Source organism: Athalia rosae, chromosome 6, assembly GCF_917208135.1.
Source record: "Athalia rosae chromosome 6, iyAthRosa1.1, whole genome shotgun sequence".
Classification (NCBI taxonomy): Eukaryota; Metazoa; Arthropoda; class Insecta; order Hymenoptera; family Athaliidae; genus Athalia; species Athalia rosae.
In genome coordinates, this window is record NC_064031.1 from 5010521 (window position 1) to 5038087 (window position 27567).

General features: G+C 46.4%; 1 protein-coding gene across 7 annotated transcripts in view; it reads right to left on the minus strand.

The window, feature by feature from the left end:
* The window catches only part of LOC105687861 (homeotic protein antennapedia-like), a 111438-nt gene that overhangs the window by 44241 nt on the left and 39630 nt on the right, over positions 1–27567 (minus strand). For 2 of the 7 annotated variants that reach the window (XM_048657312.1, XM_048657317.1), the window contains exon 1: positions 19602–20366. The exons of 2 other annotated variants lie outside the window; for them this stretch is intronic. The gene's annotated coding sequence lies outside the window, so the exon portion shown is untranslated. Of the gene's footprint in view, positions 1–9815; positions 10056–18794; positions 18868–19601; positions 20368–27567 lie in introns of those variants that run through there. 3 more of the 7 variants (XM_048657320.1, XM_048657314.1, XM_048657318.1) reach the window with 3 other exon arrangements.

Below are 27567 nucleotides of genomic sequence, written 5' to 3' on the forward strand. Positions count from 1 at the left end.
GGTTTGTGTTCGAAGCGTAACCGGCAAAAGGTCGACGCGATGGGGAGGGAGGGAGGGAGGCAGGGAGGAGGAGGAGGCGAAGGGAAGGACGGACCGCCGGCCGAAGGGATATTGAGACGTCATCCCCCTGACGTGTCTGCCACCCACCCTCGGTAACGGCATCCGTCCGCCTCCTACCGTCACCCTCTCCTATATACGTATATATATATATATGTATAGTCGCCGCGCAACCCAACGACATGATGGACAGAAACGCCGAGTCGGCGATCTCAAAAGTCCACGTGAACTCGTTTCTCACGTTGCCGGAGTCTCGGTCTTTTTTTTTTTTCGTTTTTCTTTCGTTTTTATCTCCGTTCGAGCATCACCTTCTGTTCGTTTTACGATATTTTAAATTCGATTATTTTTATCGACGCTGCGATCGACTGCAGATCGATCGGTTATCCTCTCTCATCCGTGAGTTTGAGTAAGTGCGAGATTGTTTCGGAAAAATGTTCATTCCTTCGGTGCATTATTTGACAATTTTGAAATTATTATTTTCAGAATAAGCCTTGCAGCTGAATTGAACCATCGCGAGGCGGTCGGGCGTCTGGCGTCTACGTACTTTCCGACAGCGAGTTGGCTCTAAATTCCTTGGGCCTGGGATTAGCTCTTCCAATCAGACGAAACATTGGAAGGGCGGGCTTAATTAAAATCTCGGGGAGATCGAGCTACTAAGACTTTGTACCTACCCGCCGTTTATACATATATATTATATATATATATATACGTGGCGTTCGCCAGCGCTGCTACTGCAGGAAGATTGAACAACAGGGGTAGAAAAAGAGAGGAGACATAAGGAAAGGAGAGATGTAACGCCGATCGATCGCGGGAGTTTGCTTTTTCACGCAAAAAAAATGCATTAATTCTCAGCTTATTACGAACGGATGTAACCGGAGACATCGATCATCGCACCGGATAACATCACGAGGTAACCGCAAATATAATGTAAACTAAATTTTGCGATATTGTTCGCGTGCTGCAGGGATCGAGAAGGGGGGGAAAAGGGAGAAGGGGGGGAAAAGGGAGAAGGGGATGAAAATCGTATATTTCACGGTTAATTCCAAGCGTTCGCCTTTTTCCCACCTGCGAATGTCGTAACTTTCTTCAATCGCGAATCATAAGGAGAAAAAAGAGTAACAATCCTCCCGGTTATACAAAATTATTTAATTCGTATGTACCTATACGCGAATCGCAACCGCGGATCATCCGGGAAAAAGACTATGAATAGCGCAGGAGCCGATATTTTTGGTAGTTTCTTTTTTTTTTTTTTTTCAATAAAGAAAAATTTTAAAATACGCCGACGATGATTCGTTGGCGGCTTATGTGAAACCTGTTTAATAAATATAAACATCAAATTCTACACAGTAGTCTGATGTCTGGGAGGAAATAGCTCAGCGTTGTTGTAGTATAGTGACCGTTCATTAGCGACGATGGGGTTTAATGTCTTGTCTGAAGGAGGAAATTAGGCACGCACAGGAATACGGAGAGAGGCGGGTTACCTACGGGATGTTGGGATAATCTCCGGTAGTAGAAGATTTCTATGGGTAACTATTTTACTAATGATACGCAGGTTATATTACACAGATGTGAGTAACGTGGATGAAAACGTCGGTCTCCGTCTTATCCAATTAGAAAAATTCTCAATTTTACCCGATCGAATTCGACGCCTTCGCATCCCTAAAAATTTGAATCGTACAAAGAAACGCATCAGATTTTTATCCGTCCATCGGCGAGGATAATGGTAAGCGCGCAGCTACGATCGGAGTTCCGTCGGCTATATACCACACGCGTATATAACATGTGTTTACACGTGCTACCCACGCATTGTTTCAGCCGGTTATTCGAATCGACGTGCAAATTATATGCTTTTGCAATTTATGAAGCTTTGCGCGACCATGGCGGCCGCGGTATGCGAGGGGATTGATTTTCATTTCACTGTATTTTTTATTTTCCCCTGTACCGCGGCCATTTCCCATTCAATGGATCGAATGCATTTATATACGGTGTGTACGTAACGCTAAAACTGCAAAGATTCATTAAACGAAATACAGGTGGGACGATTAAATTTCTGTCGATGACCTCGTCAACGATTAAGAAAATCGAGATAGATGTACATTTGAAACTTTACGAATATTTTATGGCGAGGTATCACATTCGGTAGCAATCTGTTCGGGATTTTTAAAGAATTTATCGCTTACCGGGAGTAAAATAAAAGGATCGCGAGGGCGCACAGAGTAGGTATATATACAGTGGCCCACCATTGGTATACATATATAGCGAGCGAAGCAGCAGCAGCAGCAGCAGCAGCCAGCACTCCGCTGGCTAGCCCGGTCTCTGGGTGCCTCCTCTAACGGATATACGGGGTAAATGAATTTGCATACCCGCTTGTTATTCAAATCCCGTTTACTCTTGTGATTCTGAATGAAGGAAATTACCTGCCCTGCGACTTATCTCGTGCAACTCTAGCGTCCCGATGCAGCAGCGGTGGAGGCAAAGAACAAATAAACGAAGAGCAAAAAAATTAAAATGAAAGAACAGAAAAAAAAAAAAAAAAAAAAAAGAGGACGACCAGCTGCGGGAATGGCGCGGTACATAGAAGTCGGTAAACGAATGCCTGTATGGTAGCCAAACACATACGTATAATGTACCTGTAAACGAGCGGCGCAAGTAGCGGATGTAAAAGTAGCCGAAGACGTCGGAGAACTGAATGGAGCGTGCAAAGTCATATTTCGATAAAACTGTGAAATTAAAGTTTCGTTTTTTTTTTTTTCTTCGTTTTTTTTTTTTTCTTTCTCGTTTTAATGGGAGACGGTATAACCCCGGTGGTTAATAGCCCGTCATTATCGCATTTACCTGAATATCTGTACGATCATCGCTAATTACGGAAAATATAACGTGTATTATACAGGTATAGTCGAACGGCAGCTGCGGGGCCGCATATATGTGTGTGTGCAGCAGGAAATTGATCTTCGATTTCAGTCTGTAAGAACTGCAAACCGTGAAATGAACTGTGCATGGCGTGCGATGATTCTCCATTTCGTTCGATGTATACGTATACGCGATCGTACGTACGTACGTATTGGCATTCGCGTGGCCAGTCGCAATAACGTCGGGTAAAATATCCGATGTAAGGGTGAATGCGGTACATTCAAACACCTGACGCTGATTATCCGTCCGTAGGAAAATCAGCGCGGAGAGTGCGAGGAGCCAGCGGGGTTCGGAAAAGGTGGTTACAATTTTCGGGACGACGCGGTGCGTAAACCGGTGTAAAGGCGGTGCTTGTAAAGCTTGATTATTTACTAGTAAATATCGGTCAGTTGCCGAGGCCCGCGTACCGCGCGCGGAAGATCGAGCGGGTCTATAAATTTACCGCGGGGTAACTCCGAACCTGTATTTACTCTATTATGCAGGACCGTTTTTATAAGCCGTTTACGTTAACGGCAAATAATCGTTTAGATGCCGCGGCGAGATACGGTCTATGGGCGATAAATCGTTCCCGCGTACCCGCTCCACGGTACACGCCGTTCCTTTCCCCTCCTTCTCTCTCTCTCTCTTCTCTTTCGAATTTCGTTCGCCGGTATATTACACCACCACCGACGCCGCGTTTTCTGCGTTGGTAACGTCGTCGGGACGTCGGGTGTCGCGGCGGCGACCCCATAAAACCGAAGCCAAGGGCTAGGTCACTGCCGTCGGCACTTTGGTGCTCGCCAGGAGGTGGCAGCAGGAAAACCCGTCGGTTGCCATCTGCCGACGTTACCTCCAAACGGACGACGACCCGCGAGTTCGACGAAAAATTTACAGAGGGCCGAACATCCGGCGAGGGGGTTGCGCTTGCGCCAAACTGGCGGGAAACCGAACGCCCACGCGCTTTTCAATTTTCGACGCTGGGGGTGGAAACTCCGAGCGCTCCGATCTCGCGCGCTCCGCGCGGATCCCGCGCAAGCTCCGTTCGAATCTCACCGCTTCCCCTTTGTTTTCCACCACTTTCATTAGCGGACGATGACGAACCTCGGGGTACCGAAATCGAGGGCAATTTTCAGCTAGCGAGTTTCGTCGGCGTCGCAATCCTCGAAACTCGCACCCTCCTTGTTTTTACACTTTATCGCACGTGTCGGAGCCAACGAACGTTATAAATAAACATCGCGAGTACCTTCCTAATACGTTGAACGCACGATATCTTCCGTACAGGATTCGAGCCGTGCGTTGCACGTGCGTAAATGGTTCGCCGCTTATAAAACCAGTAGAGCGAAGAGTTGTGTGTGTATAATCGAGCACCGCGGGCGGTCGTGGTCTCCTTATCCGTCAACGAGTATAACACCGATGCAACCACCGTGGAAGAGAGACTACCAGAAATGTGTACAGAGGTGTACACGTATGATACCGACTCCAAGTTCTGCACCTCCGACGTATTTAACTTACGTTGAATTATACTTCGCTCAGAAGTATACAAACTACTCTACGTTACAGTGTGTATAGTCAAGTTTGTCGTGGCGCGTGACCGCGCGCATTGCTTATCAATCAGGGTGACAGTAATATCGACCTACTCTGCGATACGCGATATACATGAAACTATCGAAGTTTGTATTACACATAATACGCGTATACCTATATAAACGTCGCACAGCCGTGGGTGGTCCTTCCCGATTCCGAAGCACACCGGCGCGGTGTCAGGGCTAATATAATTTTCTACGCGAGCGCGTACAAAGGTACGAATTGAATAGGCAGCGAATAACTAGAGAAAACGAAACACGTTTCCATCCGTTTTTAATGCAGTACATGATATGAACTACCTATACATACGATACGGGCATCGGTTCTCACCGGTGCCCCTCGATATACCTATACCGTAGATCCGAACGTACGCGGCCCCGCCGCAAGCCCGATCGAAGAGGAAAATAATTAGTGTGCCGATCGTGTACGCGTTAAAATTGCACTACTCGATGGAGAACATCGTTTTGGTATTCCGTCCGCGACACGGACACCCCGCAACAAATATATCCACACCTATAACCACGGCGAAGATAAAACATGTGTAGAGACGAGAGAAAAATTTTATTATTTCTATAGTTCCGAAAGCTTGAAAGTTGCTATAATTTCCTCGTGACATTTTCGCCAACTCTTGGCGTGTTTTACAGAAATATCGAAACGTGTATATATAGATATGAGGAACAGTTTTGTACAACAGACAATTTTAGACGCGTTTTATACCAAACGTCGTCGTAAGTCATCCACGCGTATATAATTATATGCACAATTATAGGACATGTGAGTACATACTTTCAAGTTTTTGTTATCTTTTACAACTGTTCACAAGAAACTATAATGTACGTGTAACATTTATTTAAACGTACGAGATACTTGGTCTTAATCGACGAAAAAAAAGACGGAAAAATAATACAAAGTACGACGCGACGTTGATACTGTTATACGAAAAGAAGAAAAAAAAAGAACCAAAAAAAAAACACATTGCTTGCATATAATCGTCGTTACGTAACGTGTGAGACGATTAGCTGAATTTTTTATATCGTGCAAAGAAAAAAAGAAAAAGAAAAAGAAAAAAAAAATCAGATCCCAATTATCGCATCGGTCGCCAAATGAGTTCGGGGCACGTGGCACTTTTTTTATTTGTCAAAAATGATAAATCTGCTCGATTTTCGTTATCCGCGCATCCGAGTCCGTATATATATACAAATGAACTTGATACGAAAACGTTCGTCGTACGTTACGAATAAACAGCAATCAAGAATAAATAAACAATCAAACAACGAGACACGGTCGTTAAATTAGAGATATTCATGTACGTCCATCGGTGCAGAGAAGCTGTATCGTATTATACACACCCATACGGGCAAAGAACGATTGATGGATCGTGTGTTTGGGTCACGACGTTATGTATATCCGCGATGGAAATTTTGAATAAGATTTTCGGTGTATCCGTACGTGACGTTAATAACGAATGAAGTTTCGTGATTCGCGTGCATCGCACTTTCATTATACGCGTTCGCAGAAGCAATTAACATCGCGACGCGAAACGATCGAGAGTCAAGTTCACTCGTGCAATACCGACGCGTAATGTATGCGGGTAACGCTGCGTACGCGTCGATGTTCATTCTGCATCTCCGTTCGCCTAGCTACATAGATAATTTTTTTACCCGTAGATTACTCGACGTACGTTTCGAAAGATACAACCGTCGCTCGTCTCTGGATTGGTAACGATGAATGGGGGGGGGGGAAAAATAAAAATAAAAATAAAAAACAAACAAAACCGAGCGACATTTCATCGAGTAGAAATTCGGAGCGAAATAATTTCATCGTATTTCGTTGAAAAAAGTTGATAGCGATCGGTTTTTAAGACGTCGTTGACCCGATCGACAGATTCTTCGATCTTCGAATTTTTGGATTAATTACAGGTGAAAAGTATTTCGAGAAGTTGATCGCCCGTTTTCCCATACGTCGATTATGCGTGTCCGTCGGGTTATAAATGTCCATAAACTACGCTTTACCGTTACACGTATATCTCGGATGTTTCTTCTTCTTTTTTTTTTTTTTCTCTTACATCTCGCGTTCAATTTTTCCAGTTGCTCGCGTATCGTGCGTTATACATTATATGTTTTGATGTTTTTTGAAATTTCGGTGCCACAGCGGCGGACCCCGTATTATACGCGTTATACGTGTACGATGATCGTATGACGGGCCCGAGCAGAAAGAGACGGATCGCGACCGACTATAGCTGCGTATAATAAACCGAAGCAAATCGACCGCGGGCGCGCACGGCCGCGCCGCGCTGTTGGCCGACTCACCTCTGGAAGCAAGGTTAAAGTCTCGAAGCGAGAGCGGCTCAAAACTGCAGCATGATGAATGATAGCGCGAGGAAGCGGGCATCACCGCAGCACATCATCGGACAGGTAGTAATACCACAGCTTGCGGAGGCTGTAACTCATCTGGGCCGGCGCGCGGAGCGCAACGCAACCGACATCGGCAGCTCGCAGCTTCGCCATCGCGCGAGTTGGTATACAAGGGCGAAGGGTAGGACCGCGCGTATACCGAACCCACGAACGGAAAAAGGATGGAAAAAATGAACAGCCATCGTCCGAGGAGGGAATAGGAGTAAAAAAAAAAAAAAAAACCCCGACCGAGATGGTAAGAAGAAAGAAGACTGTACACCCCGTATGAAATATATACGTGTGGAGAATAAAATGAAATGAATTAAAAATAAAAGGTCCGATCGGGCAACGATTTTGGAAGATATACTCGGAGGGGAGCAATTAGCCCGTAGATAACTGCTGTTACATATTTTTGGATCGACGATTTGGATCGGTACTACGCGTACGTATGACGCACAAATATCATCCATAAATGGCCTTGATATACTTGGCGTATATTTTTTTCCAACGTTATGCATGCACGTGAGTATACATATAGGTATACATATATTTTTTCAGCGTACGTGGAAGTTTGGTTGGGTGGTTAGACCCACCTTGGGCCCACCTTGATCCCGGTTTCGAAGTCGGGCCAAGATCTTATCTCGATGTATACCGACAAGTTTGTTCGATTCAACCTGTTTCCTTGCTGGTTGAAAAATTACATAAATAAAATATCTCTTAATGACATTCCACATTCTTAGTTTCGTCACTTGTATACTATACTCATATGATGTCTATCTGCGCTCGGAATATACCTTATTTATTCGACTGACGAACTATATATACCATGATCGTAGACGAGTCGCGGATGAATATGCTGCAGTAATACGCAGAGACCGTTCACACCTATATTTCCATACCCATGTGGGATTGCCTGTCTAAATTTCGTTGTCAAAAAATTGTTTCCTGTCACCATAAAACAACCGTATGTATGTCTTATTACATTTCAACGCGTGGGTGTGTCGAACGGTTCTCGAAAATGCAAGAAGATTCGAGAAAATAAAAAAAAAATATCAAAAATATCGAAACCCGCGGTCTAAGAGTTCCAGCGACCCAACAACGGAAAGTTATTTCGCATTTTTGTACGGCAAGGTATTATTAACTTTTTTTGCATCGTTTCTTCCTGTGCGTCTTTCTATCGGAGAATAAAAGGAATGGACGAACCGAAAAGCAGACGTGATCCTGCGAGGCCTCGGAACGACGGGAAGAAGGCCGGTTTGCAGGGGCGTCCATCGTTCCGAGGAGACGCCGCCTCGTCATCAGTCAGCTGTCAGAGCGCCGACCAATCCTGCCTAGAAGGTGCCAGAATTCGTTGCCACCATTTATACTATACGTATAGTATATAGGTACGGTGCAACGAGGAAACGGAAAAACCCTTGTGAAAAAAAAAAAAAAAAAATACTCGCATTTTCGTCTTCTAATTTAATCGGACTTGGCGCGATTCGCCATGCGTGAAATTTGTGCACGTAAAGTAAAACATAGGTAAGACCAACGAAAGTACCTACTATGGCACACGGTAGGTATGAAGTTTGCATTATGAAATGGTGAACGATGATATTGTAATTAGAGTAATATCTGTATAAACGCGTGCATGTTTGCAATTTACCGAGATAATAATCTGCACGATGTTATTATCGTGTATATATAATATATATATATATGTGGCTATGTATGTTTCAGTGAACCTGCAGCAGCACCCCGCATTTGACGCGAGATGCGGTTGAATTATAATGGGCGCGCGCGGGTGAATATTTTATTCGCGATACACGCATTTATTTTATTGCAACGACTTACGTTACACGTACAGCCAGCGGGTATATGAGCTCGCGCACGCGTCGTATCGGGTCTACATAAGTGCGTTTAACAATTAGCGCAACTGTCCATATTCCGCTATATCTCTCCCCCTATATGTAAAACGTTATAAACATTTTCAATTCCTTGAAATCTACATAGGAACGTGATGTATTACATGTATATTCCCGTATATGCATACGATTGCACGCTAATGAACACCACGGGGATCTCGGCTCTTTATACCTTTATATAGCTGTATGTAAGCCATGTTTCTTCCAGACTCTTGAATAGGCGAACGCGTAGTTTGAACGGATGTAGAACCGTGTCATCGAGTTCTTCCCAGAGGCGCGATCACCATCGCCATCACCATCACCATCATCATCATCATCATCGTCGTCGCGATCACGTGGTATACATAATTAAAATCCTTAACGATTTAGTCATGTAAATTTTCCTTACAAGTCTCTTCCTCAGCGGCATAAACCGCTCCGCGCATATCATATATGTACATTCTTATTTTGTTAACATTGAGGTAAATTTTCAAGTTAAAATGACTCCATATTCAGGGGTCATAGATATATACACATAATATACACACGCATCGAATAATCACTACGGAGAAAATTTCTGTCTTTTGACACACCGGGCAAAGTACCTATATATACTGCGGAGGGGTATTCGGACGTTGGAACCTTGCGGTAGAGTTTTTCCTCGTTGGCAGGATCATACGGTGCGTACCTATAGCTCTACCTACTCGTAAACGGGAACGACGCGACGCGATGCGATGCTAATTCAGAGCGCGGCGCACGATTAAGAGCCACTTCCATACCTCGTAGCGCGGTATCTGAACCGACCGAACCCACCTCCTGTCCTCCGTTCTCCGTCCACCCACGTTACAATAATACCTCTTCGATGACACGAGTCCCACAACTGTCAACGACGACTTGGTTTACTCGTTTTAATTTACGAGTACTTCGTGCCTGGCACGCGTTATCCAATAAAATCGACTCCTCGCCCGAACTTAGGTATACGTGTGTGTATGGTTAGAGTCGTCGTTACCTTTGCAACGGAGTGTCAAGGCCTCGCCTTCGCGTCGAAGAAACGGACGTCGGACGTACTCGGACGTATTTTTTCCTTCATTTCTTTCGCGGAATCCGTTCGTAGAAAATGATTTTTAGATCAGCCGTTGAGCGAGCGCGTACGGGCTGAATATACGGATCGAAAATTCAAGAATTGACGATATCGAGAGTCCGGCCGAACGGAACGTAGATCGCAACCGAAGGAAGGTTTGAATTACCACCGGGGGCTTCCTCGGCGCTCGAAAGCCGGGAGGGAACTAGCAGGTTGGCCTTAGCTGCTATTATTGTTTGTTGGTCAATTCCCGCTCATTTCAGCGAGTGTTCCTTCGGTCTCTGGGCCGACGTGTATACGCTGGGGCTATATATACCTATAATTACCGGGAGAACAGAGAATGCTTTTAAGGGTACCGGGGGCCGCCCTTCGACGTAGAGGTTCGAGGGTGGTATAAAGATCTCACCCCTACTTTCGTTACGAAGACGCGTGTTACTATTAACGGCGTATAGTTTTATTACAGTAGTTCCGACGGAGGCAAAAGTTATACACCGCACCGACACCGTTGAAACGCATGACACGAAACGGACGGGCATTGATCACCGCGAACAACATCGAGTGAATTCGTTGCCGCATAGGGTGGAGCTTGTACGATAACGGGGGTTAGGCGAATGCGGTTGCCGCGGTGAATTTTATTCCAAAAGCGAGAGGTTTGTCTCGGTTGTAATCGTCGATATCACCTGCATTATATAAGCTAGTGTATCGCGATGGTGGGTTGTTGTAAAGATGAGTGACAGGTGCAGGTTCCCGCGTATAATTTACGACTCCTTTGTACGTGAGTACGAAGAGCGGAATTGTATAATGTTGAAGAAAATAAAAAAAAAAACAGAATCTCCAACCAAATCGAGACTAACAAATGTGAGTAATAATGGGATTTTATAATTGAAAGTTTGACGCGTGGGAAGGACTGTAATTAAAAATTATGTATAATAAAAGATAAGGTATTTAGAAAATTAATTAATGATTCAATTAGCTATTCTGTTCTTAGTCTTTTTCGGAATAATTCGAATGAATATTTTATAATTCTCGGATATATGTGATGTGAATGTTTATGGTAATTAACGACGGCGAACGCCAAAACGGTAATGTAGTAGTCACGAATCGAATGCCCCGTTGGCTTCGTAGCGCCGTGAAAAAAGCCTTTTACACGAATTCGTCGATCCAGCGCCACCACGCATCGGGGAGCGATACCCATCGAAATCAGCCTCTGCTAAAACTGAGAGAAAAAGAAAAAAAAAAAAATTTTTTCTTCCAAAACAAGAAGAGAAATACGTCATGCATCTCAGGTGTTCATTCCGCGCCATCGTCGCAGGTACATACGTACGTGTGTAACTTATTAGCGCGAATATAATCCGGCGATCGGACGTCCACTACATATTATATATATATATATATATATTGTATATAAATGTTATTTATATATTTGTATCACGTTTGATAAGAGTGTGTAAACGCGGGGCAATCAATGTTTATGGATTTCTCGGTTGCACACTAGGCATTTCGCCTCCGCCACGCGAAATCGCATATACCTGTAGCAATTACGAATCGCGTGATTTGTGGCAGTAACTCCCCGCGACGGCGGCGGCAGCGGCATTGGCGTCGTGACGCTCCCAGGTTATATACCCTGCAGGTGGCCGACACGAAGCTACTATACGCTCTACCTGTACTCAGCTTTTTGGAAACAAAATATTATTCGAGAATAGCTGAATCCAACATATACGTTACCGAACGTGCTATACCGTGTATAGATTTCGCTATGCAATCGTATACGACCAGCAGACCTGCAACTCACCGTTTCTTATGTGTCGTAGACTCACAGGAATATCCATCGGTACGGGTTTTTGCGAATCCATTTTTCTTCGCTCGTGCGCCACGATTCGCGAAACGATCGTTCGTTTCATCTCAACGTTACACCGCCGGTTTCTCGGAGCGGAAATTTCGCGGCTAAATTACCTACATCGGAAAGAAACATCCGCCCTCGCACGGCGGCAATTAAATAATGGAAGGAAAATAATTCGGATGCTAAAATTGTATTCACACCCTCGCAGCGAGAAATTGCAGCCAGAGTAAAAAAACTGGAGAGTCTTGGAAAAATAAAAAAATTCTTCGAATGACGAGATTTCATTTTTTGTCTCGTTATGGGGCCCACATAAATCAGACGACTGGCATTTCTTTAAGAATAGTAGAAAAAGAAATGTGCACGACTAGATGATTTGTAGGTACCGAAGTGCAATAATTTCCGGTCACCGTAGAACCGACGTTTCGTCGGTAGAAAACGCGTTGTAAAATTTTCTCAAGTACACGAAGAATAGGTATATAAAATACATCCGTAATATGCCTATTAGTGTATTTCGCTGGTAGGTCCTACAAGTCACGTGTCAGACATTTGGTCTTGAATAACGGAACGTGAACTACCCTCGGCTAGACCATTGGTAAAAATATTCTCACTGCGAGTTCAGTGATCTCCGCAACTTCACGGTGACTGACGTCCTCCGAGACTGAAAAAACGGATACAAAAGAAAAAAAAAAAACGGTGCATCGAAAATTTGAAAGAGAAAAAAAAAAATACAAGTGCCGAGCTGTGTGAGTTGAAGATATTCGGATAACGCTGAAAATATTTCGTTCGACGTATTCGATATTCCGAATTCGCGAAGTGGTAGTTTAGGAGAAAAAAAACATTCGAGGGCTTTCGTACATATTTTTTCGCCGGGTCGAGGTAGAGGTAGCGGCGGCGGAGGTGGTCCCTCCGCGGAGTACCTATTTATTCAAATGAGCTTTCGACACTCTTAAAATGATGTGGCGTGCCGGTAAGCGGTGTCGCCCGTATGTATAATATAGTATACATACCGGCGCGGCAAGTAGTAACGGCAGCGACCAACGGCAAGGGCAGCGACGAACGAACCACGGAGGATTTGGTCCGAAATCGCGTATCAGAATTGGTACCGCAAAGGTGTCGTGTAGAGCACACATTAGCCAATCGGTTTCGCTCGGTTCTTATTAAAATTCACGCAAATCTTACACGCGACTTGTTCACGGCGGTGAATTTCTCGTGTTGTTATACGGGTGTCGCTCGCGGTGTACGTTATTTACTTTTCATATAATATGTACGTATGTATGTATACACGTACACGTGATACACCGTTGCTATTAAAAAATAGAGTCATGCTCGAATGATTGTAATATTATGCAATCGTAAAGGTCATCGATTAATTGAAGAATTTCAATTTTTTTTTGGGGGGGGGGTTTGACTCGTCGAAGAAATCAGGTTCATCCGCCACGATCGCACGACGGCGATTATTTCGCTATCCGATTAACTTCATTAGTGGGAAGTAGATAAAACTAATGTCTCTTTGAATAAACATGGTAAAAAAAAAAAAAAAAGAAACTAAAAAATTGTTGAATAAATATTGAAAAACTGACACAACTCGAGTTGTTTTTTTTTTTTTTTTTTTTCACATATATTGGGAATCGGTCTGGTCGCGACGAATTCCGCGCGTTTAAACGAGCGACTGTAACCTAATACAGCAGCTACGGTGTTTCCAATTATACATAAATAAGGTGACACTGTCGATATAATTAATTACAGTGATTCGTATTATAAAGAATTTTTTTCTCTCCTCGCGCCTCGCGATCCACCACGATAAAACCCACGTGTTTGTTTAGTATTTTTCACATGGAGCATATCGGAAATCGATGCAAATCACCGAGGAATATGAAAAAGAGAACGAAAATTAATAGTGAACAAAAAAAAAAGAAAAAGGGAATTAATCGAGAAAAAGAAACTTGACGGATATCTTGTGCCGCGACGGGTTTCCATAACTCAACGCGTAGTTGGCGACAAAATTCAAAAAGTATGTATTAATAATATTTAACAAGATTCTGGGGGTCCTGCGCGATGTATATGACATGTACATATATCTCACCGATGTCGCTGAAAGATTAATGCAAAGTTTTGCGACGCGATGAATAATACACCGTAAATCTATATATGCCGATCTTGAAAACGAGTTGTTACGGAATACGTCGTGGACTGCGCGACGAGCTATATTAATATCGTGGAGAGGACGGACGCGGACGATATTATGAATATAAAAAAAGACGCAAGGAAATTTGACGGCGAAATTCAGAAGAATGAAAAAATAAACGAACGAACAAATAAAACGCAACGCAGGGTAGAATGCGAAATGAAAAAACGGAAACGGCGAAAGGTACGAGTAAAAATAAGTGAAAGAAACAAGCGGGGGGGGGGGAGGGGGAGGAAAAAAGTGGTAGACTCGACAAATACGCGCGAAGCTGGTAATTACCAGAGTCCATTTGAGGGGAGACAATAATTATAATGATTATTGGGGTAGGAAGGCAGGAAGGCGGCCACTCGGGGGTAAATTACAGGTTTACTGCGTGCGGCCAGCGTATAGAAGCATAGGTAGGTTCGATAGATAGATATCTGTGTATAACGCACACACCACCACCTTCGACGACGACTTATACACCCTTGTACAGCTCTACAAACTGAAATGTTGCTGCTGCTGCTGCTGCTGCTGTTGCTGCTCGCGGCTTTCCGTGTATCCCGCAGCACCTAGTGTGGTACGTGTCTGTCTTCTTATACAAACGTTGTACATATTTAACCCTGTGCCACGGACAAGAAACACGCTAACGCTCGCAACGAACGATACTCCATCCCCACGAGTTCGTCTCGGAGAATTGTTGTATATATACACCTATATTCGAAACGACCGAATATTGCGGAGGCTCGAATACCCGGCGACGATCGAATGAGAAATGAAATTGAGTCGATTGTTTTTCTATCTAGACAGAATTTTGATAGTTTCTTCCCGGAACTTTGTCTAGCTTGATTCCGCTCAAGAATCGTACCCGTCTACATTTTGGAGACCAACGTAGCTGTTTAATTTCGACCGAAAACGCTGACGATTCCGGATACCTATCAAAATCATTTCGTTTTTTGTAGAACCGGAGCGTTGACTGACGGATTGACCAGGACATCGTGGCCAACGGAGAGGTAAATTTTCGATCACCAGAGAGTACGTTGTCACCGCGTATACGAATTCCGCATAGGAAACTTGCGAGTAAAGAAAAAAAAAAAAAAAGGTATCGAGTGGTTGAAAACGAGAAACGAAATAAAACAACGCTCATATCTGAAACAATCTTCGCACTCTCCGTTGAAATACGCAATGTTGGGTATACATATATACTTATACGTGTGTACGCGATGCGGTTATAGCCATATTATACTTATTGCAGATAATGTGTATACCGCAATCTGAAGTACATCGGTCGGAGAGTAAAATAAGAGGAGGAGAAGGAGGAGAGGAAGAGTGAAGAAAACCAAAAAAAAAAGCAGGTGAGATAGATAGATACACAAGGTTGGTGAGTATGTGCAAGGGATATTGCGTGTACGGGGGGGGGTTTTTCGTTCGGGTATATGTTCGCGATGTTCTCGCGGTGTTCGGCCGGACACCTAATTATACGATTGTCGTTTGTTCGGAGGCGGAGATATCAGGGCGAAGCGGACAGTCGCTCGACTCTTTCCTCGCCTCGCCTTCGAGCTCGCTTCGCCTTTTGCCTTCCCTCGGCTCAGCCTCAGCCTCAGCCTCAGCCTTCGTTTCGCTTATACCTCCTGCTCGCGGAGGCAAAGATTGTCGCGCGATTAGCCCGAGAGCCCGCGATGTCACGCGGTAAGACGCATGGCGTTCAAGTTTATATGGGCTAACGCCGCAAGTGCGTAATCGCCAATCGCATCTGCCTGCACTTTGCGTCAACTCCGGCACCTTGCGAGCCGCGTTCCCTCCGCAATCGTTTTTAGATCTCATATGCCTACTCGCTTCTCTCTTCCCCTCTCTCTCTCTCTCTCTCTCGAGTATAGGAGGTACGATAGTTCTGCCCTATGATATCTCGTGTACGCGAGTAAAAACGAAAATTCCACCGCGACGCACGGGACGACGAGTGTAAAGAGTCGAGCGTCTCCGCGGCGACAAATCATACATCCAATTGAGTTTGAGGACCCATTAATTCTCTTTTTACCACACCGCAATCATTTCCGATTATATTATTCTTCGCCGAGATCTCTCGTACGTATACGTATACGAGGGGCGGGCGATGTGCGCACACATCATCGCATACGCATATCGTCGTAACGGGCTCGTTGATATTCAATTATATCTTTACCACACCGGGCTATTCGTCTTCCCACACGTCACTACGCGACGCGTTCGTACGTCGGTACGCCCAACAATGTCTCCGTCCTCTATCATATCGCCTATATCGTTTCGAACTGTATGGTGTAAGCTCGAGACGCCAGTCATGCTGCACTTGGATTCACCATCGCGATAGAAACGAACGTCGCAGACGCTTAGAAAATTCTCTCCGACGAATATTTCGAACGATCTCTAAAAATGGTGAGATACGTGCTGCCTATGGTGTAGGTAAGCTCGAGCGACACGAGGACTCCCACGATTTATTTCTCAAGACGTGAGATAGTCGCACCTCCCACTTGGAATTGTGTTGTTGTAACCAAAAAAAAAAAATACGGCGAACGAATGTACGTGTTTCTCAAAGAAGTCGAAGAATTTGGAGCCAAAAAATGTTTTCAGATCTAGAGATATACGATCGTTTTCATCTCGGAGACAAGCGAAAATTTTCATCGTATTCGTATCGTTGATTAAAATATTCTAAACTAGCTCGGTCGAAGACAAAAAGAGACTTTTTAGAAACTGCGAAATATAAAAGTAAGCTTGTGTAAACCGAATAGCGGGTGACTCATGAGGTCAGGAGAAACTGAAATATCATAAAAGTAGAGGACTACCATATAACGAGTCGACGAATATGGTAGAGCTAGACCGGACATTTTCGTTTGTTCCCATACGACGAAGCCGCCGCCGACGATGTATCTACACTCGCATATGAACTACGCTATACCTACGCACGGCTCCTCGGAGCGTGAAATTTCACCAAATTGCGCCAAGATCAACCTGACAAAAGTTTTGGTCACGGTGAAAGCGTTATTTATTACTCCATACTGTATCCGATACACAATATATATTATATCTACAACGTACGAGTTGCTCGTCGTAACCTACGACGACGACTCGTAACACCGAAACGCGAAGCGAGCGAGGATCGAAACGCGCGCTCCGTCGTATACGTGCGACGTGGGAAAAGTGTCGAGATGAAAAAATCTCTCGGGGCTGAAAAATCGCGGAACCCTATCGCCGCGTTAACCTCGCCGAAGTTCCCCACCCTGTAATCCGGACGAGAGCTCTTTCGCGACGTCCAAAGTATATCGTATAGGGTTTGTTCGCAATCGACGGGACATTTGTATGGTGAGGCGTTGGCAGTTCTATCGTCGCGGCTTCGCTGATGCTGTTTCAGCACCGCTTCGCTTCCAGTATTTTCAATATCGCTATGCATTGCTGCTGCTGCTGCTGCTGCTGCTGCAGATGTCCTACACCGCGAACTGAATTTTTTACTTTTTTTTCTTCTCTTCCCCATATTGTTTTTTTTTTTTACACAATAATATACCCACTTCGTACGTAGCTTATAAAAATTGAAGAAAAACGACCTGGCGCGCGATCCGTGCAATTCGACTCGCGACGCTTTTTATATTGTACACCAACGGTTATTATGCCCTTTGGTCAACGGCGTGATCGTACCGTCGTTTAAATAGCCTTGCAAAACTTTGCAGGTGCGCTTCTATCGATTCATGGAATTATCTCATTCGATCTCTTCTTCGAGGAACAATTCCGACCGATTCCGAAGGTGGCTGTGACGTTGGACTCTCTCTCTCTCGACGAAGAAAAAGAAAAAAAGAAAAACAAGAAACCAACAAAAACGTGGACTAGGAAAAATATTACTGGTTTGATGGGCACGTATGACCGGAGGAGGGGGAACGGGCGCACCTATTATAATGTGGTGCAATGGATGGATGGACGGACGAGGTGGGGTAAGTTTTGACAAAAAAAAAAAAAAAAAACAATTAAAACAACAAGCTTACAACTTCGAGAGTACAGCACACGCCTTCGGCGAATGATTCACCGTGTCTCATTACTCAGGCAGCTTTTTACTTTAATCACATTAATGAAGCATTTAATCTCACGGCGTGTCTTACAAGCCGACGGTGTGTGGCCCGGGCGGTTTTGTGCCGTTGACGAGAGCCCAGCCGTACCGAGGTGGAGGAACGAAGATGGAGACGAGAAAGGGCGAACGAGAAAGTCAGAAAAGGACGATATGGGAAAACGATGAAGAGAGGGAATAGCTTCGTGAAACCAACACCGAGGACTCGGAAGCCATACCAACATCGGGACGTGTACACCCGAGGTATACCGGGCTGACTCCGGGCCCCGAACCAGCCGGCCTTATTATATTCTTATTTCTCACAGGCCCTCCACACGTCCCTCTTACCCGCCTCGCCGGCTCTCCCGCTGTTCCCTCGTTCCTTCGTTTCACCATTCCATCGTTCCTCCGAACGGCCTTTCGTCCCTCCCGCAGGGCCCGCTAATAACCGCGGGCTTCTTTAAACTCGTTTGCACCTGTACACCCGCGGCCCTCTCTAATTATATTAATGTTTTTTTTTCCCCCCTATTTTTCTCATCTCATGTTCGCTCAGTTTTTTGTTGCCATACTTACAGCTCTAAATACCGACCACCCCTTGCGCGCGTCTTTCGTACATCGCTTGCGGTTGGGGATCGTTCCTTGTTTTTTTTTGTTTTTTATTTTTTCTTTCATTCTACCGTCCACGCCCCGAGATTCGACGCGGAATAGATTACAAGCAGACGTAATTGTGTATCGGAAAATATTTCAGTTGATTTCGATGGGATGATAAGCATTCGTACGAAGAACCAAACGAATGGATTTCGCGGAGGTGGATATGAACGAAAGGAAATTTTCACTTACTGGAAACACCGCAGTAGTACGGACGCGACAGAGGACGTACAAGAGCACCCTTAAGCGTCGCAACGTCACTTACCTGAAACAATAAATAACGCACACGTGTTAGAAGAAGCGAAGCAATTAAGTTATTCACAAGGCAGGTATAGTACGTATATCGTTCGAATAATTAAGCACGCGTTGTAAAGTGCAACATATTATATACGACGTAGGTATATTATATATATATAGATATATACACGCTTGTACTTGGATAAATTACATCATTTATAGATGCGAAGAGGATTAATATGAGCGTTAATCGATTAGCGAGTGTATATATATGTACGTATATATAAACCGGTATTATACCGATGTTAGTCGCACTGCAAACTGGAATCTTACATGCCCGTTTATTATATACCGCGGCGATACGCGGATCGCACTTATGTACCAGATTTACGGTGTGATTCTCACAGTCTATTTTAACTAATATAACGTTATACTCATTCGCCAATTGGCGACGGTCTGTGTTTCAGATCATTTTCCTCGCGCTATAAATCTTCTCGCACACCGATTCGAGTTGAACTTCGACATGAGAATTCTTAGACGTGGATATCACCGATCTCGTTATCTACATATATAAAAGTTACGTTATTTTGGCAGGCATTTCGATCCCCTATTCGTCACTTTTTCAGAGGCCGAGTACCCGCTAGTCCGACGTCTGTACAACTCGAATCGGAGTAACGATCGAACGATTTGATCGTTCGATCCTCGAATACAACTGCGTGCTAAAGAAAAACGTCGTGGGGTAAAAAAAAGCGAAAGACTGACCGAATGGTTCGCGATGGAGTCGAGGGAATGTCGGCGAACGAGGTAAACGACGAAGTTCCCTAAATTTGTCGCACTTCATTATCGGGTGTCTCCAAGTAGTCCGGTCCCAGTGAGGATCGGATTCGGGATCAGCTGCATCAGCACCGAGATGATCATCTCGTAATCCTATTGGCTGAACTCTCGGCCAACACTCGCGCACTTATTGGCTGCACTTGGCACGTGGCACCGCACAAGCACACGCGGGCTCACTCGGCTGCTGCTGCTGCTGCTGCTGCAGTACGCGGTACGTTTATACCCTTGTGACCACCGGTTCGCGTACGTCGACGGGGTTTCTCGAGGAATCCCTTGATCGATTCCGATCCAAATCCAGCAGCGGCAGCAGCAGCAACGGCGGTGGCATCGGCCGCAACGAAAGTTGCCGATGCAGCGCGTAATACGAAGCGATGCGAGTATCGGGTAAAATGTTTCTTTTCTTTTTCTTTCAATCTGAGCTTATCGTGTACGTTGCGTATACCGAGATATCGGTGTAATCGATCGATACGCTCAGGGAAGCGATCTTCGAAGTTTCGTTGGAAAATCGCGAAGTAGGTATACCCGCGTAATCCGTATATGACGACGACGACGATAACCAACTGGAGTTAGTAGAAATAAATACGCGGCTAATTTGTTTCTAAGTATAAGAACTACACCGCGGACAGGTGTAGCCGGTAGGTATAGACACAGTCGACATAAACCTTCCCGGTCGCGAGCGCTCGCATAAATATAACAAGCCGGAGGAAGGTAGGCCCCTCGTGATGGTCGGCATTGCCCGCCGAGCCGTCACGACGTGTGGGGGGGTGACGGTGGTGGTGGTGGTGGTGGTGGTGGTGGTGTAGGGACGTAGCCGGCGAGTAGGGAGCGTCGACGGGGGCGCACACCGACGCCGACGCCGAAGTTGGGAGAGCCAAAGCCGCGAGCGCGAGACTCCGGAATACACCTATACATGTAATACATAGCCGTGTAACGTGTGCGTACGGTGCAACACGACGGCGTGAAACACTGGGAAACGGCGGAATGATCGATGGGATTCTGCGCCGTGGCGGGCGTGGGTGCTTTCCGCCTCCCCTCCCCACCGGCCGCCCCCCTGGGGCCGACGATTCTCCCGCCGCGACGCCCGGCGTCCCCACCGCCGACGCCGAAAGCTCGAGCTTTCGATGGTGGGGGTCGCGCACGTGGTCACAACAGGGTTGTCGACTGTTTCTCCAGATGGCGTAGCGACGGAAACGCCATCCACGATTTCGAACGGTCAGACGCCGAACCCGTTCGACGATACTAGCGAGTATTGGCAGTAATATCTACATTACGATCCGTTCATCCTTCCTTCGTTCATTTTTTTTCTTTTTTTTCCTCCCCCTTTCGACGGAATGGAAATAAATACAAGCTTCCGATTGGATCGGAGTGAAAAAAAGAGATGAAAAGAAGAAAAAAAAAGAGCAACAACGATGCAAAACACGAATCGGCAATCAATACACCCATTCGTTGCGCGACTGCAGATTAACGTGGCTCGCTAATTAAATGACAGGCTAGCAAAGCGCCGATAATAAGACGTATAATTTGCCGCAGAATGCGACAAATCCTTGTACGGAAGTTTATAACAGCGGCCTTTTCAGACGTTGCCGCCGCAACGCTGTATCCCCGGCCGCCGTTCCCGCGGGTAATTAACGCGTTGCGAGGCTGCTCACGCACCGGTTCAGCCGTATAACCACGCACACGCGTGTCCGTTGAGATACGCGTGTGTACGTACGAACGCAACGGCGTCACCCACACCTGAAAAGCAGCGTGGCGCACGCGCCCATAAACCACGGACACCTCGGGCATGCGAGAGTTTCCACCCGCACGCAGGACGCGGCCACCCATGAATGTACCAGCGGCCACCCGCGACCTCAGCCGTCCACGTCCCGTGAGCCGAACTTTCGGTGAAACCGATCGGAGACCAAGAGAAAACTCGAGGACAGGGTTACATGCGGGGTATTACGTGGTAATCGGATGGGGATAATCGGAGACTGAAATTTGAGGGAAACGAGGGAATCGCTGTGGGACGGGATAATCGCCGGGGAGGCGATGGGACACTGTTTAAAAGTCAAGTGGACGGCAAATTATTCGCGTGCACAGTGTGACCGGAATAATATGAATACGGTTGTAGCGAATATGGGCCTGAGTCATTAATTAATTCTAGCCTCTGCTGTTTATCCTTATTTTTATGTGCCAGTACTCCCAATCATTGTTTACCATGCGATACGCTATGGATGCTACTATACAGAGCGGGAATCGTGAAACCAATTTACAACTTACATTCTTGCGAGATCGATACATATGTATATATATATATATATATATATATATATGTATACCCGCTTAGTCGATGTGCTAAGAATTTTTTTTTTCACGAAACTTTAAACGCTTTCAAATGAGAGTGATTAAACTCTCAACGATAAGCAAAGCACGTATAACGTGAGAACATGATTTTCAGCATTCCATCGAATATACATGACGTGACGTATTTTGTATTCCCGATCTCATACGACGCGTTAATCAGGTTGGTTTTACCGGTTCTACATTCGTACGAAAGTAGGTACACTAGAATCTATACGCAATGCATATAATACAGTCTACGTTGAAAACAAGGAGCTTCGACGGCCGAGAAACGTATTTTCATCGTTCCACCGACCGACTACTACGATAATTCCGCACGTGTGAGAGCCATCAGCCCGGTGGTATATGAAACGCTGCGTACGTAGGGTTTGAAATATTTATGTTATACCAGCGCGTTTGTTTCAGCGTAACGTACTACATGCGCATCGTACACACTATACCATAGTATACACGCAGCGGTGTAACACATCGTTTGTCGCGTATACGTCGCGTGAAAATGTTACGACGGACGACGACGACTACGACGACGACGGACAAATACCGAAGGCTGTACACAACAGTGTATTTCGTCGTGTGCTTTACAACGAACAAGGAGCAGGTGTATACCAAACACCGGGGTACGGTGGTACGGAGGCGGGCGGCAGGGCAGGGCAGGGCAGGGTAGGGCGAACCGCGATATACGCTCAGATTATTAATCGTTAATTTTCTAGGGAAGAGAAATTCTAAAACGTTTCACCGAATGCAAATGATACCCGACGCGTGATACACGTGTGATGGTGGTGGTGGTGGTGGTGGTTAAAGCTTTTACACAAGATGCATACCGTTGTACGTACGTACGTACATACATGTATATCCGTATAGGGCGCACGTGTGCACAGGAGCAACGCGAACGGATCAGCTCGACGAATAATACGAGTCGAGCTCTGTGGGCTGTGCGGAGAGTAGGTCTCTGCACCGTGTCCGAGGTAGAGCTACGTATGTATGTATAGGTACAGCGTTGACCACCGGCAGCTAGATGGCCTGTTCACGGGTGAGCGTGTGGGTCAATAACATTAACGAAATGAAATTCCTAGCTATATCACGCCCGAGTTTGCCGCCGTTATCCACTCGGTTTTATATATATATATATATATATATGTATACATATATAAAGCTGCTGGAGTTTAGCTCTCGTCTCTTCTATCAGGATGAGTAAATGCTCGTGTCCTTTGTTGAAAAATATCAGCGTATGATATAAACGGGGTGTAACGTCCGTAGGAGAACGACGATGTGGCACGAAATGAAATTACAACTTTTCGTTGATCGGTGAACAGAGCAGAGAGAGGTGAAACGATTCCGCAACATCGTTTTCGATCCAACGCAACGGTCGGTGGTATTTCCTTTCGAGGACCGGAGTTCACTCGTTTACCAAAATAATGCAACGATGAATGAATTGAAAAAAAATGAACAAACGACCCCGAAAAAAAAAACACATGGTCAGAAAACAGCCTTTCTCCCATGATGTGTGTGTATACCTAACTTGCGGATGTAAAATGAACGCATACACACGTATGTGTAAGCGTAGCAAGGAGAAACGTTGTACGTAGCATGCGCGTGTAATGATTCATGGCTTGTGCGTGATCGGCATGATGTTACAAAACGCCGCATAGGCCGGTAGCTATATAACGAAGTAAGTATAGCGTATATATACGTTTCCACTCTCGGGTATAACGCAGCGGCGGTAACCGCAGCGTCACAAGCGTAGCGGCGATGTGACGGAAATTTTTACCCTCGTAAAAGTCCAACCGGTGAGTCGTCTGAAATTCCGTCAGTTTCAAGCGGTAGGTATAATGCGGTACGTCAATCTGGCCGAATGCCAGATTGATACAGTTACCCATCTAGTTGGTATCACTCCGCGGTTTTTCGATCCCAATTATTTTTGCAATCGAACATGTCGTCTGGAAATACTTCATCCCTCTCCGCTCCGCCGTGTGTAATATTCTTCCATAAATAGGCGTGCGATGAAGAAAAAAAAAATTGTCACGCCGTTGACTGCACGTATGGGAACGTAACCTGGGTACGACGTAACGACGATAGCGATAAAATTAACGCAGTTAACGGCCAATTATCGCGATCGGACAAAACTGATTAAGGGTGCCCACCCGTCGGTTGACGACCAATTCGTCAAACGAATGTAGGGAATCATGAGATCGGTGTATTCGAGCGACTGGTATACTTGACGAAAAATCGGATTTTGACTAACGACCCGATATGATAAAGAAAAAAATTACACACAGGTATTTCCGTCTATGCAGTCGTAGACGATAACGAGAACGGTTGTAATACGGTGCCGCGTATGATGCGGGGAAAGGCGACTAATCATTTTCGCATTAAATCGTTGACGAAGGGGTTGGAGGGTGTGGAGCAAAGCCGTCCCGCAACTTATTAAGCCCAATTGTTTTCTAATTATACTTGTTTCGCCGTGATCGCGTATATACGGAGGTTAAAGAGGGAAGAGGTCGGACGTTCGCGGGGGGGGGTATCGGGGTTCGGGAGGGGTGATGCAGGCTCTGGGCGCCGCAACGCGTTGTATTTTATGGCTGGAAAGTAGTGCAAAGCACGGCGTGCTAGCAATTGATCAATATAGCGCCACGGCCACCACCGCCAACCCCTCTTCTGCCGTCCTCTCTCCTCTCTCTCTTTCGCTCCCTCTCGGTATTCCTCTCGCCCGAGCTCTTCGCCTCTCTCTCTCTCTCTCTCTCTCTCTCTCTCTCTCTCTTTCTCTCTTCCTCCTTCCCCTTCCCGTACCCCCCAGCTCCCCCGGGTGCGTCCCCTATACCGCCTGCACAGGGAGAACGAACGAACGAACCCCCATAACAAGTTTCTTACTCATCTTTTTCGTTCAATAACTCTCCATCCAAGATGGCCACCACGGGTCGTCCCTCATTGGCCATGAGGTGGGATGGGGTGGTCGCAGGGTAGTCGGGGGGGTTGAAGGGGGGGAGGGGGGGGGGAGGGTTGAAACCAGTGACGCCATCTATCTTCCGTTGCCTTGGCTCGGAGTAACATAAGGCAAGATAAATTGCGGGATCTCCTGGGTTCTTGAACCTTTCTGGCAAATTGCATAAGAATATCCACCCCCACGAGCACCCCCGTCGCTCCTACCAAATGCCCACCCACCCGAAGACCCCCGTCCCCCCTCCCCCCCCCAGCTATACACCAGCAGCTCGCGGCAGCTCCAATGGAATTGGAATTAACTCGAATAAATCAGACCAGCTCCAACGTCTAGAGACACGGCTATACACGCGCTTTTCTCTTCTTCTTCTTCTTCGTCTTCCGCTTCGTCTTCTTCTCCTTCACCCCTCCACCCCGAACGGTAATCAAACTATTTCGAATCGTAGCCCGGACAACCGAACAACGGGAACTCGGGGTCCGATTGCCCGATAAAACTTGTACCGAAATCGGTAGAAAAAAAGCTCAAGAATCGAAAATATATTTCAAGGGTACGGGGGATGCCGAGAGCTTTACGATCTCTCGGAAGGTCATTACATAATTTCTGTGTTAAGCGAGAGAAATGCGATTGTCAACACGTTTCCCTCCCCCTTCCCATCCCCTTCCGCTTTTCAGAGGCGTACGCGAGGTGGCCGGGGTACGGCTCGGCGTAGGTGTCAAGTTCCATTCAACCGAGCAAATGAGCGATAAAACCATTCATGGTCTAACCACCGTTCGCCGGTCGTTCCAGTCGTTTCAAGGGTCGTAAAGTAATGCTGGCATCTGGCGGTGTTCCCCGGAACTGTTTCACCTCCGATTCCTTAGCGCTATACCTATACCACATTGTGTAACGCCGCCGCTGATCCCGCGATGCTGATGCTGCGGCGCGACAAGGACGAAGCTATTCCGGTTCGTTCGGTGGGCCGGTGGCAACGACGATCGCAGAGTAGAACCGCGAGGAGAGGATTCCGGAGGAACCGTAGGATATGTAGGGGCGCACGCGCCTCGCCACGGCCCATTGATCGGAAGAACTTATAGCTTGATAAAAATTGGTGGAAGAAGAAAGAACCCAGTAAAAAATGTGCAACGGACTATAATTCCGTCCTTGGGAGATATTGCCGAAACGGCGCTTACCGCGGTATCGCTGTACGATCTCTACCGTCTACCGTTCAGGCGCGGCAAGGGAAGAAATTAAATGCCGTTTTGCCCGTTATCGCGATCAAAATTTGAATGAATTTACAGGAACTCCGTTCTCGTGGATCTCGATAAACGAAAAATTTCGCTTTTCGTCAATTTCCCAAAAAGCACACACGACCCGATGCGTAAAAACTTGAGCAATAACAAGTTATCGGGGGGGTGTGATTCGTCGAAGACGAGCGTACAGCGTACGTGTTGAGTCAACGATCGGCCGGAGAAAATTGTGTTAGGTAAGGGTAAGGTTAGCGAGCTTTTAAGGCGCACTTTACGATTTGTTTACACCCGGGGCGCGGGTTGTATAGTCGGTCGCCGTAGTACGCGTACGCCGTTTATATACATATATATAATATCAGTGGGCGCATATCTGTACCGTATACCGGGAGCAAGGGGAGGGGGAGGGGGGGAGTATATAGCGGCGTGGCACACGTTTATGGTATATATAAAGAGAGCGGTGGTTTCAGCAAAAGGTGGGTGGGTGCAGGACGGCATGTTCGTCTCTCTGTATCTCGTCTGTATACGTACGGGGCAATCCGGAGTTTAGCATTTACGTGTGTGGGAACCACCACCGACGACGACGACGACGACGACGACGACGACGACTTCGGCCACGTGATCGTAGCCATAAACGCCCGGTTATGCGCTCGTAAAGCGAAACCCCACTCACCGCTGCTACTACGGAGCTCATAAAACTCTTGTTTTACGATTATACCGCCTTACATCTAGTGGCGTCGACCGCATCGCCTGTAGCCCCGCTCCGACTTCCTCGCGATGATACTGTATACACTCCATACCGGTGTACGACGATGCACTCCGAAGTAGGTATGTAGGCTACCCCCCCCCCCCCCCCCCCCCCCCCACCGGCTATGGGCTATGGTATTATGCCCATTTCTGACGTCACCGCGTCGATGACGTCGCCACGCCGTTAACGTCGTGACGTAGCGGTTCGAAGTGGAACGTCACCACCGCTCTACGAACAACCGTCGACCAGAGGGATCGAACTGTTCGTACGTATATACATCATACGGAGTCGGGTGAAGTCTGAACGGGAGTAAGCGAGAGGTAGAAGGCTCGAGGGGCGGAGGGGGGGAGGGAGAGAGAAAAAAACGGGATAGACGAGGAGTGAAAGCGAGTGTGTAGCTTGGGTGACGTCATGGATGTGACGCAACTCGACCCCGCAGTGCCGGATAGAGAAGCCATGTTTGGTAGGGGAAGGAAGAACGCGAAGCCATTATAGAAGGGGCGCGCCTAGCCCCTCCGTCCGACCGGCCCTCCGTGGAACAGCTGTCAGCTGAGGACCCACCCCACCCACCCACTCACTCACTCACTCGCTCGCTCGCTCGCTCCGCTCCACTCTCACCCCAATGTTAAAATATTCCACCGAACGGGG